The 13,670-nt window shown below is 46.9% G+C and overlaps 1 protein-coding gene across 2 annotated transcripts in view; it reads right to left on the bottom strand.

The window, feature by feature from the left end:
- CCPG1 (cell cycle progression 1) overlaps positions 1 to 13,670 on the bottom strand; it is a 436,684-nt gene that overhangs the window by 343,221 nt on the left and 79,793 nt on the right. The window contains exon 1 of one of the 2 annotated variants that reach the window (XM_085644141.1): positions 11,073 to 11,234. The exons of the other annotated variant lie outside the window; for it this stretch is intronic. The gene's annotated coding sequence lies outside the window, so the exon portion shown is untranslated. Of the gene's footprint in view, positions 1 to 11,072; positions 11,235 to 13,670 lie in introns of those variants that run through there. 2 annotated transcript variants of the gene reach the window in all.

The following is a 13,670-nucleotide window of genomic DNA, read 5'->3' as shown; positions in this document are numbered from 1 at the left end:
TAGCAACTACAGACACATAAATAGAAAGTATCCCCGGTTCATAGTCGAAAGTCATCCCAGACTGACCGATCAAATAAACAGAAAACAATATGCTTCAACTGACAAAAGTAGTAATAGAAACGTATCATTGATTTCACAGATTGGATACTAATGGACCGTCGCCCAATTTACGCAGCAAAAGCGCCAATTGAAAAAGCGCCACTTTATAAATACAAGCTGAATGGGGGAAGAATAAGAGAAATACCACCAATAAGCGATCTATCTCTAAGGGTAAGAAGTAGGAAGAAATTGCCATAACCGTTTTTGAGAATTAAGGGATAGAAACAAAAACATATATATTTATGTTCATGTCTCCCATCTAGAAGAAAAGAGATCGATAAATTGTACATCATTTCTCTGAAAGGAACATGTTACGGTGGCTCTAACGAATAGAGACACGCATGGATTGTCTAAAGGTAACTAATCAAATTGGTATAATGAACTAGATCACTCAGAGATCCCAAGTGATGGTTAATTAAAAAGAACCACATTTCAACTTTTAGATTGTCAACATACCAAGATATGGCAGATAACCGGGAGAATTAGAAACCCACAGATACCCAAAAAAAAATTTCGCTAAGAAATATAAGGTACTGTCATTTTGAATTAATCAAATAATACATAAATGTTATAAAGTTTTGATGTTTGATGGATCTCATCTAAAAATCTAAAAATATAAACTATGGAATCAGAATAAGATAACTTAACATTATCTGCCCGTTATCAATAAAACAAAGGCGGATAACAAAAAAGCATATTGAAAGGAGGCTTTGTATGAATTGTAAAAATAAACAATGTCTATCCAGTATTCCCAAGGTTAAGTTACAGGATACTCAAGCAGTAAGATTAATGAAAAGAATAGAAAGGACTGCCAAAAATTATGTAGTGGTCTACAGGAAAAAGTAAGATGAAGTAGTAATTGCTGCAAAAGTGTATGATATCTGAGATATGGTTTTTAATTTTAGTTTCTTTTGCCACACAGATCTTTGTATAGAGTTGTTAGTCCTGAAGAAGGTGTTTAATATAAAGAAACCACCGAAACGCTGCGTCGACTTTTTAACAACACTACGAATTTGATTAATATTGTCTTTGATTGTTTTTTTATGTGTATTGATTATATCCAACAATGTACTAATGTGATGATGTTTTGATGTTTTTAAATTTTAACATTGAGTATATTCAACAGTGGACAGTCCTCATTGTCCTTTTTATGTTTTTTAGATTGTAACCTAGTAGAGGAGGATTTGTAAGGCACTGACCTAATACAAAGTGGCTTAGGATGAATTCGTTTTAATAAATAGCATATTGATGCACCTGATTTACTGCAGCTCTTGCTCACTTTTTACTCAATTATCGGGATTTAAATATAGCAATTAGCACAAGTACGTAGGAGAGTATTCTTCCTCCTGTTTGATTGTAACAATAGGGACTCTTTTTCTTTACAGTGTGACTCTAACCCTGTCCCTTTGCTCTGCAATAGGGTTACTCCCTCTCTTTTGGAAATTATTGCACACCTTCCTACAGTGTCACACGTTAGAGGGGGGGCCCGGTCCGGTCTTACTCGGTCTTAAACGGGCCCGCCCTTGGCCCCAGCTTCGCCCGGCGCGCGACCCGCGCCGCTTCACAAGTCTGGTTGTTTATAGGTAAGGGAAACAAAAAGAGGGAGTGTCCGGGAAGAGGCCGCAGCTGAGGAGGATGATGCTGCTGCAGAGCCTCGCAGTCCCTCACACCCAAAGCAAACACTCACAGAGTTCACTGGCGAAGAGTTCCACAAACACGAGCGGCTCCCGCGAAGCGGGGGCCGCATGTTGTTTTTAAAGGCAGGCAAGAAGGGGAGTGTCCGGGAAGAGGCCGCAGCGGAGGAGGATGTTGCTGCTGCAGATCCTCGTAGTCCCTCACACCCAAAGAAAACACTAACAGAGTTCACTGGCAAAGAGTTCCACAAACACGAGCGGCTCCCGCGAAGCGGGGGCCGAGAGTTGTTTTTAAAGGCAGGCAAGAAGGGGAGTGTCCGGGAAGAGGCCGCAGCTGAGGAGGATGTTGCTGCTGCAGAGCCTCGCAGTCCCTCACACCCAAAGCAAACACTCACAGAGTCACCTGATGGGAGTCCAAAGATGTTCTTTTTAGTCACAGTTATATGATATTCGTAAAAGCCGACAATTGGGGTCGTTGACATTGTCCTGGTTTCCTGAAAACATAATATGTCCCCCTTTGCAAGGTAGTCCTGCGTAGCCTTAACCCTAAAGGTATTACTTAGCCCTGTGATGTTCCATGAAATAAGGGTTAGTTTCTGTTGTTGGACACAGATTGTTGTTATTCTTCCTATACTGCTGTCGTTGTGTTTTGTATTAGGAATGCTGTTGCCAGGAATCCTCCCTTGAGGCCTGCTCCAGTTGGTTCGTCTGCAATCTGCACTGACTATCTCTGTGGGAGATGGAGATGCAAATTTTTATCAGAGTTCTTGGTGGTTTGAGTTAGTTTTTCCCTCCTATACTGTTGCTAGTTGTTCCTTTCAGGACTAATTGAGACCCCCACCTGTCTTTCTTAGGGATAAGAACATGTGGCTATTTCGGCAGGCTAAGTGTTTGGACCTCAATGCCCCAATTTGCTAGTTGTTAGGCTTCACCAAGGACCGCCTGTTGAAATTGCTGTTGGTTGAATCCGACTGAGGTGGAATCTCCGTGGGTGTCGCTGTCTAACCTTCTGAACTTTACCCATTCTAGATTTTCCAATGTGATCTGTGTTAGGATGGCGATGTGGCCGAATAGCTGTAGAATGTTGGACCCATTCAGGATGTCATAAGAGCCTTTGACTGTATACCTAGGGATAAGCACCACCTCGTGGATTACAGGATTATTACCGAGCTTGGACGTGATCAGTGGACGTTTGTCCTCCTCCAGGGTGAAGCTATGAAAATAATGAATTGGAAAGTAGTTGTTAGGGGCTCTTATCTGTAGTCTGCCTGCTTCCCCGTTTAACAATCCAGCCCAGCTTTCTTTTATCTGCTGTGCTCTCAAAGGTAGTGTGGTCTGCATCGCCTTACAGTGTGAAAAATCCGATCTCAGTGGGATGGGTGCTCTAGTTTGTGTGCCAACGACCTCCTTTAGTGGTGGAGGCCTGGCTGCCTATGCCTGTATCTGGTCTGATATTGGCCCTGTTGTTTTAGGGCCCTCCCAATACATGCTCGGTCACCATCGGCCCTCGGTTACCAGGGCGTTTTCTTCCCTTATTGACTGAGTCTTATTTTGCCGCTTGAAGTAAAAAATAGGAAAAAATGGTCTTTGGTTACTTTTGTCTTCCGAGATACTGCTATTCAGCATTGCTGGCAATATTGGTCTTCTTTTGATTTTTGATTTCTTCAGTTATTTTTTCTGCTTTTTCTTGGCCCTCCTTGACAAAGGGGCTCCCGCCCCCGTCGCTGCCCCTGCTGCCTTTTTAGTTGGTACCTCAGGTGCTACTTCTTTGTATGGGGCGAGGGTTAGTGTGCTGACCAGTGCTTCCTCTACTACCCTCCTCCTTTAGGTTACTGCAGTGTTCGCGTTGCTGTGCCCTACATTAGACTCCTTGGTTTCCAAGATATTTGCAAGATAGTATTTTTCAATGTAGGCTGGTTGTGCATTTTTTCAGCTATTGGCCTGGGGGTTGTTTGTATTTGTGTTGGTGACTCCCCCATGCCCTTGGCTAGCTCCAGCATGTCCTTTAATACCTCTGGTAACTCAGCCCACTTTTCTATGATGTCGGCACACAAACTCGTGCAGACTAAGGTGGCCTGGTGATTATGAATAGTTACCTCCAGCTTTCCCAGCTTGTCATCCTGGTTCGCAAGGCGCTGGGTGATTGATTGTTATCGATCAAGTTGGACTTCCATTTTTGTTGACAGCTAAATCAGAGCTCTAGCTTTTGTGTCTTGTGCTCCTCTTACTGCTTTCAGATTTAAATCTTCTTGGGGTACCTCATGCGGGGCCTCTTGGCCCAACAGGCTCTATCCCTCAGCTTGGGGGTGGGTCTTCCTTTTTGCCTTCTTTTCAAAGATTTTAGTGGTTAGGTCCTAGGTTCTCTCAGTTGTCAGTTCTAGTTTTTGTAGGAGGAGCCGGTTAGGTCATCTGTTCCAGGGGCGTTGACTTGCTGTTTTTTCCGGGTGTCAGAATTGAAACTGGGCATGGGGGGGCTGTCATTAGAACATTGGCCACATTTACCTATATATGCTTTTCATTCCACTGGTGTATTTCAGCTTCAATCAGTTGGGGGCTGTTCTCCTTGGCCGTTGACTTTGAAGAGTTCTCAGAGTTCCCTGTGTTTTGTGGGGGGACAGTCTCTTGGGCTCCCACACTAGTGTGGCACCGGGGCTGGTCCTTGTTATCTCCTAGGGATCCTCATGATTTAAGTACGGTCTCTTCCTCTATTTCCGTTGAGCTGTCCAAAGTGATTATTGAACTGCCCGGGGCTGGAAAGAAATGCGTTATGAGCCCCTGAAGGGGAGTGTTTACTTTGGACTGCTCCAGGTATTGTGGGAGGGCTGTGGTTCTTGTTTCCCTTTTTTGTGCCGACCGAGCAAACTCCTCCTCCTCCACGTCTGTTCCTTTGTGGCTTATCTGCTTCTTTTTGAGCGCCATGTTCCTACAGCGTTGTGAGAAAAGTTCAATGGGTGCCCTCCTTTCTCCTAGTTGTCTCATACCTTCACCTCTGGCTGGAGTGTGTGGCCCTCTTGCTGGCGCTTGTTGGCAGGGGGCCCAGCTGGTACTGGCACTTGCTGGCGGGGGGCCCAGGTCGTGCACCACTCCGCTCCACCCTCCCCTTGGCGGTTCGGACTGAGTGGGGCACACCGGGTCAACTAGCAGGCTGCACCCGGACCTAGCTGGGCTGCCATTGCGAGCCACTTGGGGCCCACCCACCCCGGGACCCACCTAAAACTCTGCACTCAGTGTACCGCTAGGTGCTCTGGAACTCGGTACAAGAGCCGAGGGCAGCCAACAACTGGGGCTGGTGGTGTTTGATATATGATGCAGGAGTTTGAGCGTCACAGCCTACTGCCGAAAGACAAAATGTTGCGGGTGCCCGGCTGCATGATGGAGCTTGCTACAGGAGGTTGCGGCAATGCCAGAAAGCTCTTCAAATGGTTGGGCAGGGCGCTGAGCGCTGCTCAACAAAGTAGCCTCTCTCTGCTGACTACTACTGCTTTCTGAAGACTGCTTTCCTCTGCGGTGAGCTTGTGAGAGAGCCAGTAAGAGAGGTGAGGGGGTGCAGGAGCCTAGTATTCCGGTCACATTGAAGATGCCAGAATTCTCAGTTTTGAAAAGCTGTATTTTTTTTTTTAAACGATTGCTGCGCTTTTGAGGTACCTTTAATGAAGGCTCTTAGAAGCAAAAACATAATACTCATAGGAGAAGGATTAGGATACTTAAAGCTCGTCTACACCGTAACATGAGACCACATCTCTAACCTGCTTACTTCAATCAGGATAAAACTCAGCAAGTCAAACTAGAAAGATGCATTACAAGTCTCCAACACAGATGATAGGAGTGGGCGACTTCATCATAGTGTGAACCTTACAAAATACAAGATGGATATATTCCGGGATCGTCTGAAAATCTGGCTTTTCCTTAATTGTCACGGCACTGACGTTGCACCAGGGTTGAATAAAGTACTGTTGACAGAATAGTTTACATTTTCTTCCCTAGATGATCAATCTACTTATGCCCATCATGTGTTTGCTCTTGCTATGTATTTTTTTTAGTACTGCTTTCAGGTACCTGTGTTGATAATACTGCAAGATATAGAATTATAAATGGGCAACTGTCAATAGGGGGTTATTTTTTTCAAGAGGGTCCAAATGACAGTTAGCATAAAATGAGAGTGTGGTCCAAAATGTTAAAAAAGAAAATGACACTGCACTTGAAACCACAAAGTGGGGACCTCTACATATTTTAGAGCTACACATTAACAGTTTTATTTTATATATGCCCGTCAATCCTTTATTACTGCACAGCTGATCCCATGAATGAACTGTGTCTCAGCAGTGGTAGACCATGACGAAGCCATGCACAATATGGCCTCGGCTTCTTCATCCTTCTTCTGCCCTTTTTAGTACCCCTCCCATCAAATTCACAAAATATACCAGCGCCCTACTACTCTCCCACACTAGCACTGAAAATACAAATAGTTAAGAGGAATTAATTAATTGGGTCATATGCTTCAAGAATCTATACTGCAACAAAATAGACTACATTTTAGTAGCGAGTAGCTCAGCTTTTAAAATGTTAGACGTGTATTAAAACAAGAGCAATGTGCATACAGCAGAGTGAGCAGAGACAAGCCACCATGATACAACAACCTCCTGTGGTGTTAGCATTTCAGTTTGCCTGAGGCATTTAAGGCAAGCCCAACATAAAAATGGGTTCTGAGATGGTGGAGTTTTTTTTTCAGAACTCCCAAGTGAATCTAAGGCATCTGGAGGAAAAACACACATAGAGACATGAAAGTACATAAAAGAATAGGGACATTAATCTTTAAGAGCGTTTCACTCAGTGAGGTTGGGGTTTCATCATCTTGGGTTCTATCATAGACTTCAAAATAACTCGCTATATAGTTCTTTAGAAAAATAATAATAATAATAATCTGGCATTTGTAAAGTGCGCAGCTACCTACCAACGGAGGTGTCCCGGCGCTGTACTTATACCGCAGAGGAACCCATCCTGGCTTTCCCTGTGAAGTGTCCACTCCTGGGCACCCCCAAGGTGCAGCCAGGCATCCCCTGCGCTGTTGGGGCCGTTGTGGAGATTAAGCAAGCTATTGCGGAGCGCAAGGTGGCGCTAATCAAGATGGCCGCACTGATGTGAGGCTCCTGATGCTCGACCCCTCGCATCCAATCTCCATCCGTGCCTAGATGTCCTAGCAGCGATCCGGAGGTCGCCACCTGTAGCCGGGCCGCTACACCACACTCGGTGTAACTTTCAGGCGATTTCCTGCACCCTGGGCTGAGTTCTGGTGCCCTTTCGCCGCGACGACGTGAGGGACGCAGCCGGCTGGTTCTGCGGCCGGCGTTGGGCGCTACGCGAGTCCCGCGGTGCCGGAGAGGGGTGAAGGCCGTGTGACTGGCGGCGGCCTGCCGCCCATCGCGGGACCCAGGGAGGCGAATCCCTGTCCTCCACGGACCACCAGGGCACTGTAAAGGGTGACGATCGGTGGAGCGCCCCCGGAGCTGGCACAGGGAGGAGGCCCGGGACCTGTGGGGGCCCTGCAGCGGGGAGGCCTGGATCGGGCGGCCGCATCGGGCCTGGCTGGGACTGGCGCCCATTTCTTCTCTGCACTGCTGGCTGGGGACTTGCGCCGGCGACGTCCGGGCGGCGGCCTCCTGGTGGGCCTCGAGAGTGGATGCACCACGAGGGGTGACGGCGCTTTGTGGGCACAGGCAGAGGCGGCCGGCGTGGGAGCTCATACCTGGTCTTGCGGACGTTGGAACCTATCCCCCACCCTATACCACCGGCTGGGAGTTGCCGCCGGCGAGAGGGGGGCGCCCTGTTCCCCCCCGGGTTTCGCCCGGCCTGACTCTGCTGCCGGCCGGGCGGTGACGTCCCGGCCCTAAACCCGGCGGGGTCCTGCTGTCGATCCGGGACCAGAGGCGATTGCGGGGTGGCCCCACTGAACTGGACAAGCCTGCAGGCCCAACGCGGGAGACCGTGGTGTGGCGCACCAGGGACTACGCCTCATTTGACGACGTCTACAGGAGTGGGTCGCGCCAGGGCGGCCGTGGTGAGGTGAGAGGGCGGCCCGGCCCGGATCGGAGCGGGGAGGTGGCGTTTACGGCGGACTGTACATCTTGGGCCGCTTTGGCCGGGCGTCTGGTCTGTCTCTCAATTCGCGGAAATCGGTTCTGGTTCCTTTGCACCCCTCCCGGGAATGTTTCGATTGGCAAGATACCATTCCCCTCCGCCGGTTGTCCTTTAAATATCTGGGCATCTGGGTCTCCCTTCTCCCGGAACTGAGCTGGGCGCTTAACGTGACCCCCCTGGTTAAGAAAGCCAAGGCGGACCTGGCAAGATGGCAACCGCTACCCCTCAATCCGCTGGGGAGGGTGGCCCTCTACAAAATGATGATTCTCCCCCGGTTTTTGTATGTGCTGCAAAATATTCCCCTTTCCTTTCCGAGACCTTGGTTTCGTGAGCTGGACGAGATTTCTTTGGGGTGGTGGGAGGCCTCGGTTGGCTCTATCGATATGCCGCCTGCCCACCTTTGATGGGGGTTTGGGCATGTCCAATCTCTACCTCTACTACCTGGCCACCCGCCTCCTGGTCATTCATGACTGGTTTGGGGGGGGGACGGTCCGATCCGGCCTACAGGGTGGAACTTGGGGACCTGGGTTTCTCCTTTATTAAGGACCGCCTGTATGGCGCCTCCATCCCCGCCTCCTGCCCGGATATTACCAAAGCAATCTTCCTGGCCTGGCGAGCGGCGCTCCGCCACACCCGATGGACTGGGAGGCTGACCCGCGTCACTCCCCTGTGGCACGGGACATGGTTGCGGGAGGTCGCGGCGCTGGAGGGCTTTAAGTCGTGGGACCTACTCGGCATTTCCCAGCTGGGGGATGTCTGGCGGGGGGGCGTATGTGCTCCTATTCAGAGCTGCAGGCGCGCTTCTCCCTCCACTCCTCCCAATTCTATAAATACCTTCAACTACGCCATGCCATACGCACCTACACCCCACTGGACGTTCGGCTGCCGGACCACAGCCCCCCGGAGGCTCACGTCATGATGGGTAACCTGAGGAGGGGGGGCGTTTCCAGGATCTATCGCTCCCTCATCAACTGCACCCCTACATCCCTGGAGGGCCTTAAGGAACGATGGGAGGGGTGGGTGGGTCCCTTGGACGAGGCCGACTGGCGGGATGCCCTTATGGCCCCCCGCATGGTGACGGTCTCCGCCAAATTGCGGCTTATCCAAATTTACTACCTGCACAACGCTTATCTCACACCGGCTCGCCTACACCGCGCGGGCCTCTCCACTGACGTGGCTTGTCCCCGTTGTGGCTCTGAGCCGGCCGACTTCATTTACATGGTGTGGTCTTGCTCGGAACTGGAGGGGTACTGGAGGGGCATAGAGTCCGAACTTACGGAGGTCCTGGGGGGGGGGGGAGGTGCCACATGATCCTAGACATTCCCTACTGGGCATCACGGACGGCCTGGATGGCACACGCCCGGATCAGCTATTTCTCATGACAGCCATAATGGTGGCAAAACGAGACATTGCAGCGGCGTGGAAACAGCCGCAGCCGCCTAGCTTGGCCAATGGGGCGCCGGGGTGGACTGGTGTGCGGCGCAGGAGCGATCTCTTTACCGGGCACGGGGTTGCCCCAAGAAATATCGAAAAGTCTGGGGGAAATGGCTGGGCAACATACCATGATAGGGCTGTTTAGAAGACGGGGGGGGGGAGGGGGGGTTCAGGGGGAGTGTGGGACTACGGTGCATTTTATGCTGTATTACTGTGTGGTGGTGGTTTGAAGGGCCCGAAAGTTTCTTCTGTTGTACTACCTAAAATAATAAAAACTTGTTTATCAAAAAAAAAAGCAAGCTATTGCCTAGAGTTGCAGAGTGGGACCCGTGATTAGAATAGGCACCGAGGCGATAAAAGACAATATGCTACTGGGAAACAGAAAAGATGATGGGAGGAACGCTTGCAATTTGTCTGACCACTGGTAATCACTCAGAATAGCATCCCAAACCATCATGATCTTGCTCACCATGCTACCTCAGTTTGGATCCAGTCATATGCAAATTTGTCTTGACCCTGCTCCTCATGGGAACAGTACGCGGGGAAGGGGCATGCAGCGACGGGAGTGAGAGGTGGTGGGAGGGATAGGCAAGCAACAAACAAAATGCAGACACTAGAAATGACATGCAAAACGATCCACTCTTATGGAGTGCTACCCTAGAAAGTAAAAAACACAAGTGTGCAGCCAGTGGAAGGACATTGGCAGCAAGAAGCATTACTTGGTCCAAGCGCCACAGCTAGGACAAAGACAAAGCTGAGCAGGAAGTTGGAGGCAGGAGGAGGCGCTGACCAACAGGAAGAAAGGAAACAAGAGCGACGTGGGAGCAAAGCAATGGTAATTAAGAGGTGGGGGGGGCTTTAAGTCTCTTAAGATTTTTCATTTAGTTAAAATACATCTTGCAAGCGCAGCGCAAGCGAAACCTAAAAACACAAGCCAGGCTGGTGGGGGGGGGGGGGGAGGGGCCAGTTGGCATTCCTACCCAGGCAGGTGTTATGCATAGCTCCTTTTACACCTTTTACAGATGAATACCAGCCCTCGAATTCAAAATGTATTCTCTCCTGACAAAACCGGCACTCGTGCCTTGTACTCAACACAGGAGGCAAATATAAACTGTACAGACCCGTCTATTAAGATCCCAATCATATGCAAGTGAAAAACATGCAGAACTCCTTACACAGTGAAGGCCAGTTAGCACCTCCGCCTGAAGGAGACTGAAAACAAAGCCTATTTACTAGGAATCACTTTGAAACTACCACATGTCCCACAAAACCCAGCAGTCGCTCTCTTAAAGAGGGGTATAATAATTGAGGGCGAGTCAACATCAGAATACCGCTCTCCTGATATAGGAAGGGTCCATCAAACAGTCATAAAGACTAAATAGGGAAACCAAACCGAACAAGGAAGCGCGATCTCTAGAATAACGCAGATCTTTTCCTCTTAGCAACTACTCTCACACTCATTAATCATTAATTTTGTCCAATTTAATAGCACTGACGTTACCAACCCACTCGACTTGAGAGTTATGCTAACAGCCGGATTCAGCGGTGAAGACGGCTTACCCTCACTTGTGAGGTTCATGGCAAAAAAACGCTCACTGCTTCATGCTACTTTGCTTCAATAATTAGAAACAGAGAGTAAAATACTTGTAAAATCGTACCTCGCACTAAGAAGTACCACAAATATATTCCTCATGTTAGGAATGGTCGACTAAAGTCTGTTTTAGACCCGCGAGATTTACCTACTTAGAATGATCAATTATTAACACCCACCTTTTGACTCTAAATTGGCGATGCCGGATTAGGCAAATACTTCATGTACGATACGCTCTATTTGTTCCATTGTAAAAACTTCCTGAAACACGAATTATCAAACGCCTACAAATGATCGGACAAACGTGTAGCAAACTTCTGACGGTCTGTGTGTTCAACTACGATAAAGTTTGCAAAGAGGTTTCATCAGCTGGGGATTTCCACTAGAAATCTACTTCCAATCAGAGGGCTCCACGCACACCAACACAGAGAAAACAAAACAGTAGTTAGTACACGTTGAGAAGGAAGCAGCAACGCTACTAAAAAGAAAGCGTTTTATTATTTGCCCTCAGCACTGCGCAACACAAAAAAGCAAAGCACCAGTTATCTGAACGGTAGAAAATGTGATTACCGATTGCTTTGCCCACCTCCCTCCCCTAACCTCTATCTACATATCGGGTTATTCTTTCCTGTACATTTTTGTAACACTAACAATACAATGCCTTCTACTCTTCACACAGTTCTATTTCATCATCAAATAATTTTACTGTATACCAAAACATACCCGTTACACAGGTGCAACTGCAGAAACACACCCAGAGCCTTAAAACAAACTGTCTCACAAGGTATGTCTGTAAGTAAATACCTTAACAAACATGTACATATACATTCAAAACTATATGTACGATGCCTTGTGAGACGTATTCCAAAACTAGTATTTTCCATTTTCTTTTTTTAAAGAGAACAAAGGGAAGGCAACAATGAAAACAAGCACTGGCAAAGCCAACATATCTGGCTTGCTTTTTTTTATTCCTCACTAAAACATTTACATTTGTGTGCTGCAGTAAAGATACAAAACACATATGTATTACTTTCTCTGGATAATGCATCTATGAAAGAAACAAAATAATATTGGATAATTCAGTGTACTTTTGAGATGTGACATAGTCACTCCTGCATTGTAATTCTAGCGCTCCATGGGAAGAGGAATGAGACACCAGACAGTCAATAGAATAAGGTGTGAGAGAACTACTCCACTGGACGGAGGCAAAGCCCACTGTAGGAATATTCTGAAGAATTGTTAACAAAAGGTATCACTAAGAACTACACTGTCACACCAGACCTAAGAAGCGAACAAGCTACATCACACTCACTAAAGCAAAACCACCACTCAATCATTTCCATATAAGTACCAACTTTTGAAAGTGGATTTACTCAGTCTACTGCAGTCAATTCTAGGATGCACGCCTCAACCAAATAGGGCTATAGTGGATTTCCACCCTAAGAACCTGCTATATGGTTACAATTAAAGGCCCAAACTACTGAAATAGGTTGACCAACATTGAGTTGATGGGAGATCTCAATATTATTAAGCATGGCTAGCCTCATTCCTTGTATGTTGACCACCCAGAACTATCTATAGGTGTTCCAAGACTTACCCTCAAACCGTAAACAACCTTCATCAATCCTACAATCAAATTCAAATTCAAATAGAGCTTTATTCGATTGTAAAATAATGCAATCATAAAAGCAGTACATACACCAAAATAATCACAGTGACAATATAAAATAGTAGAAGTCCATTAACATCAGTCATACATAAAAATTAAAAGCATGGATATTGCCAGGGATAATAAAATAAAGTCCAAATTCATTAAAACACTATACTCTTCCTATAGGCAACTGCCCTTTTTTAGAAACATCACGACTTTCCAGATCATATCCGCATTATCCAGGGTTTGCAATGCAATATACGCAGGTCGGCAAGTCCTAATCCACATCTTTTTTAGCATTGGTCGAATCCACACTTTCCTAATGCCAGAGTAAAAACCACAAAAAAAGATGACATGGATGGTGGATTGACATGAGCAATCGTCATAAGGACAAGCTATCATGGTGCGGCTCCAATTATTCATGTTAGGAAAGCTGGTAAATCTATGGAATATGCGGAGTCTAAATCTTGTTAGTAAAAACCGGTCGTACCCTACTGGAACTATAGCTAGATAAGGCTGCCTTTTAAAAACACTTAAGATCATTTGATTTTCTAATACTGTGGGTTTAAAAATCTCAGTCGTCAACCTTATCATTTCCAACATTGCAATACCTTCTTTTTTAATTCCTTCCTGCTTATTAATTGCAGGGATTCGGGATCAGTAAAATACATCGGATGACCCAGATTCTGCATAAAATTATAAACATAATAAATCCATGGGATCCTTAGTACTTTTTACAATTTTAAAATATCCCTATTTAATGTGGGTTCTTCTTTAGTGCATACTCGATGCCACAATAAAACTGGCTCAAGTTTAATAATGTCAGACAAATACGTTAAACCCAATTCGGCGTGACAGATATAAGCAGAAGTTGTTCTGGGTACCGACAATAGATATCTTAGGAATTTATTTCCCCCTACTTGTAGAGAATGTGTGTTTGCAATGCCCCAGGCCCCGGAACCATAGGTTGCGGTGGAAATACTTTTAACCCTATACATTTGTAAAAGTTCCACCGGTGGTCTTTTCCCTAATCTTTTCGAAAACTGGGTGAGGGCAGATATGGTGTTAATAAGGCTAAATTGTTTTAGATCTTATTGCCTGTGCCCACGTATTTTCTTGGTGAAAC

The sequence above is a fragment of the Triturus cristatus genome, chromosome 3_1 (genome assembly GCF_964204655.1).
Source record: "Triturus cristatus chromosome 3_1, aTriCri1.1, whole genome shotgun sequence".
NCBI lineage: Eukaryota > Metazoa > Chordata > Amphibia > Caudata > Salamandridae > Triturus > Triturus cristatus.
The sequence above is the reverse complement of the archived record's forward strand: the minus strand, read 5'-3'. Positions and strand labels throughout refer to the sequence as shown.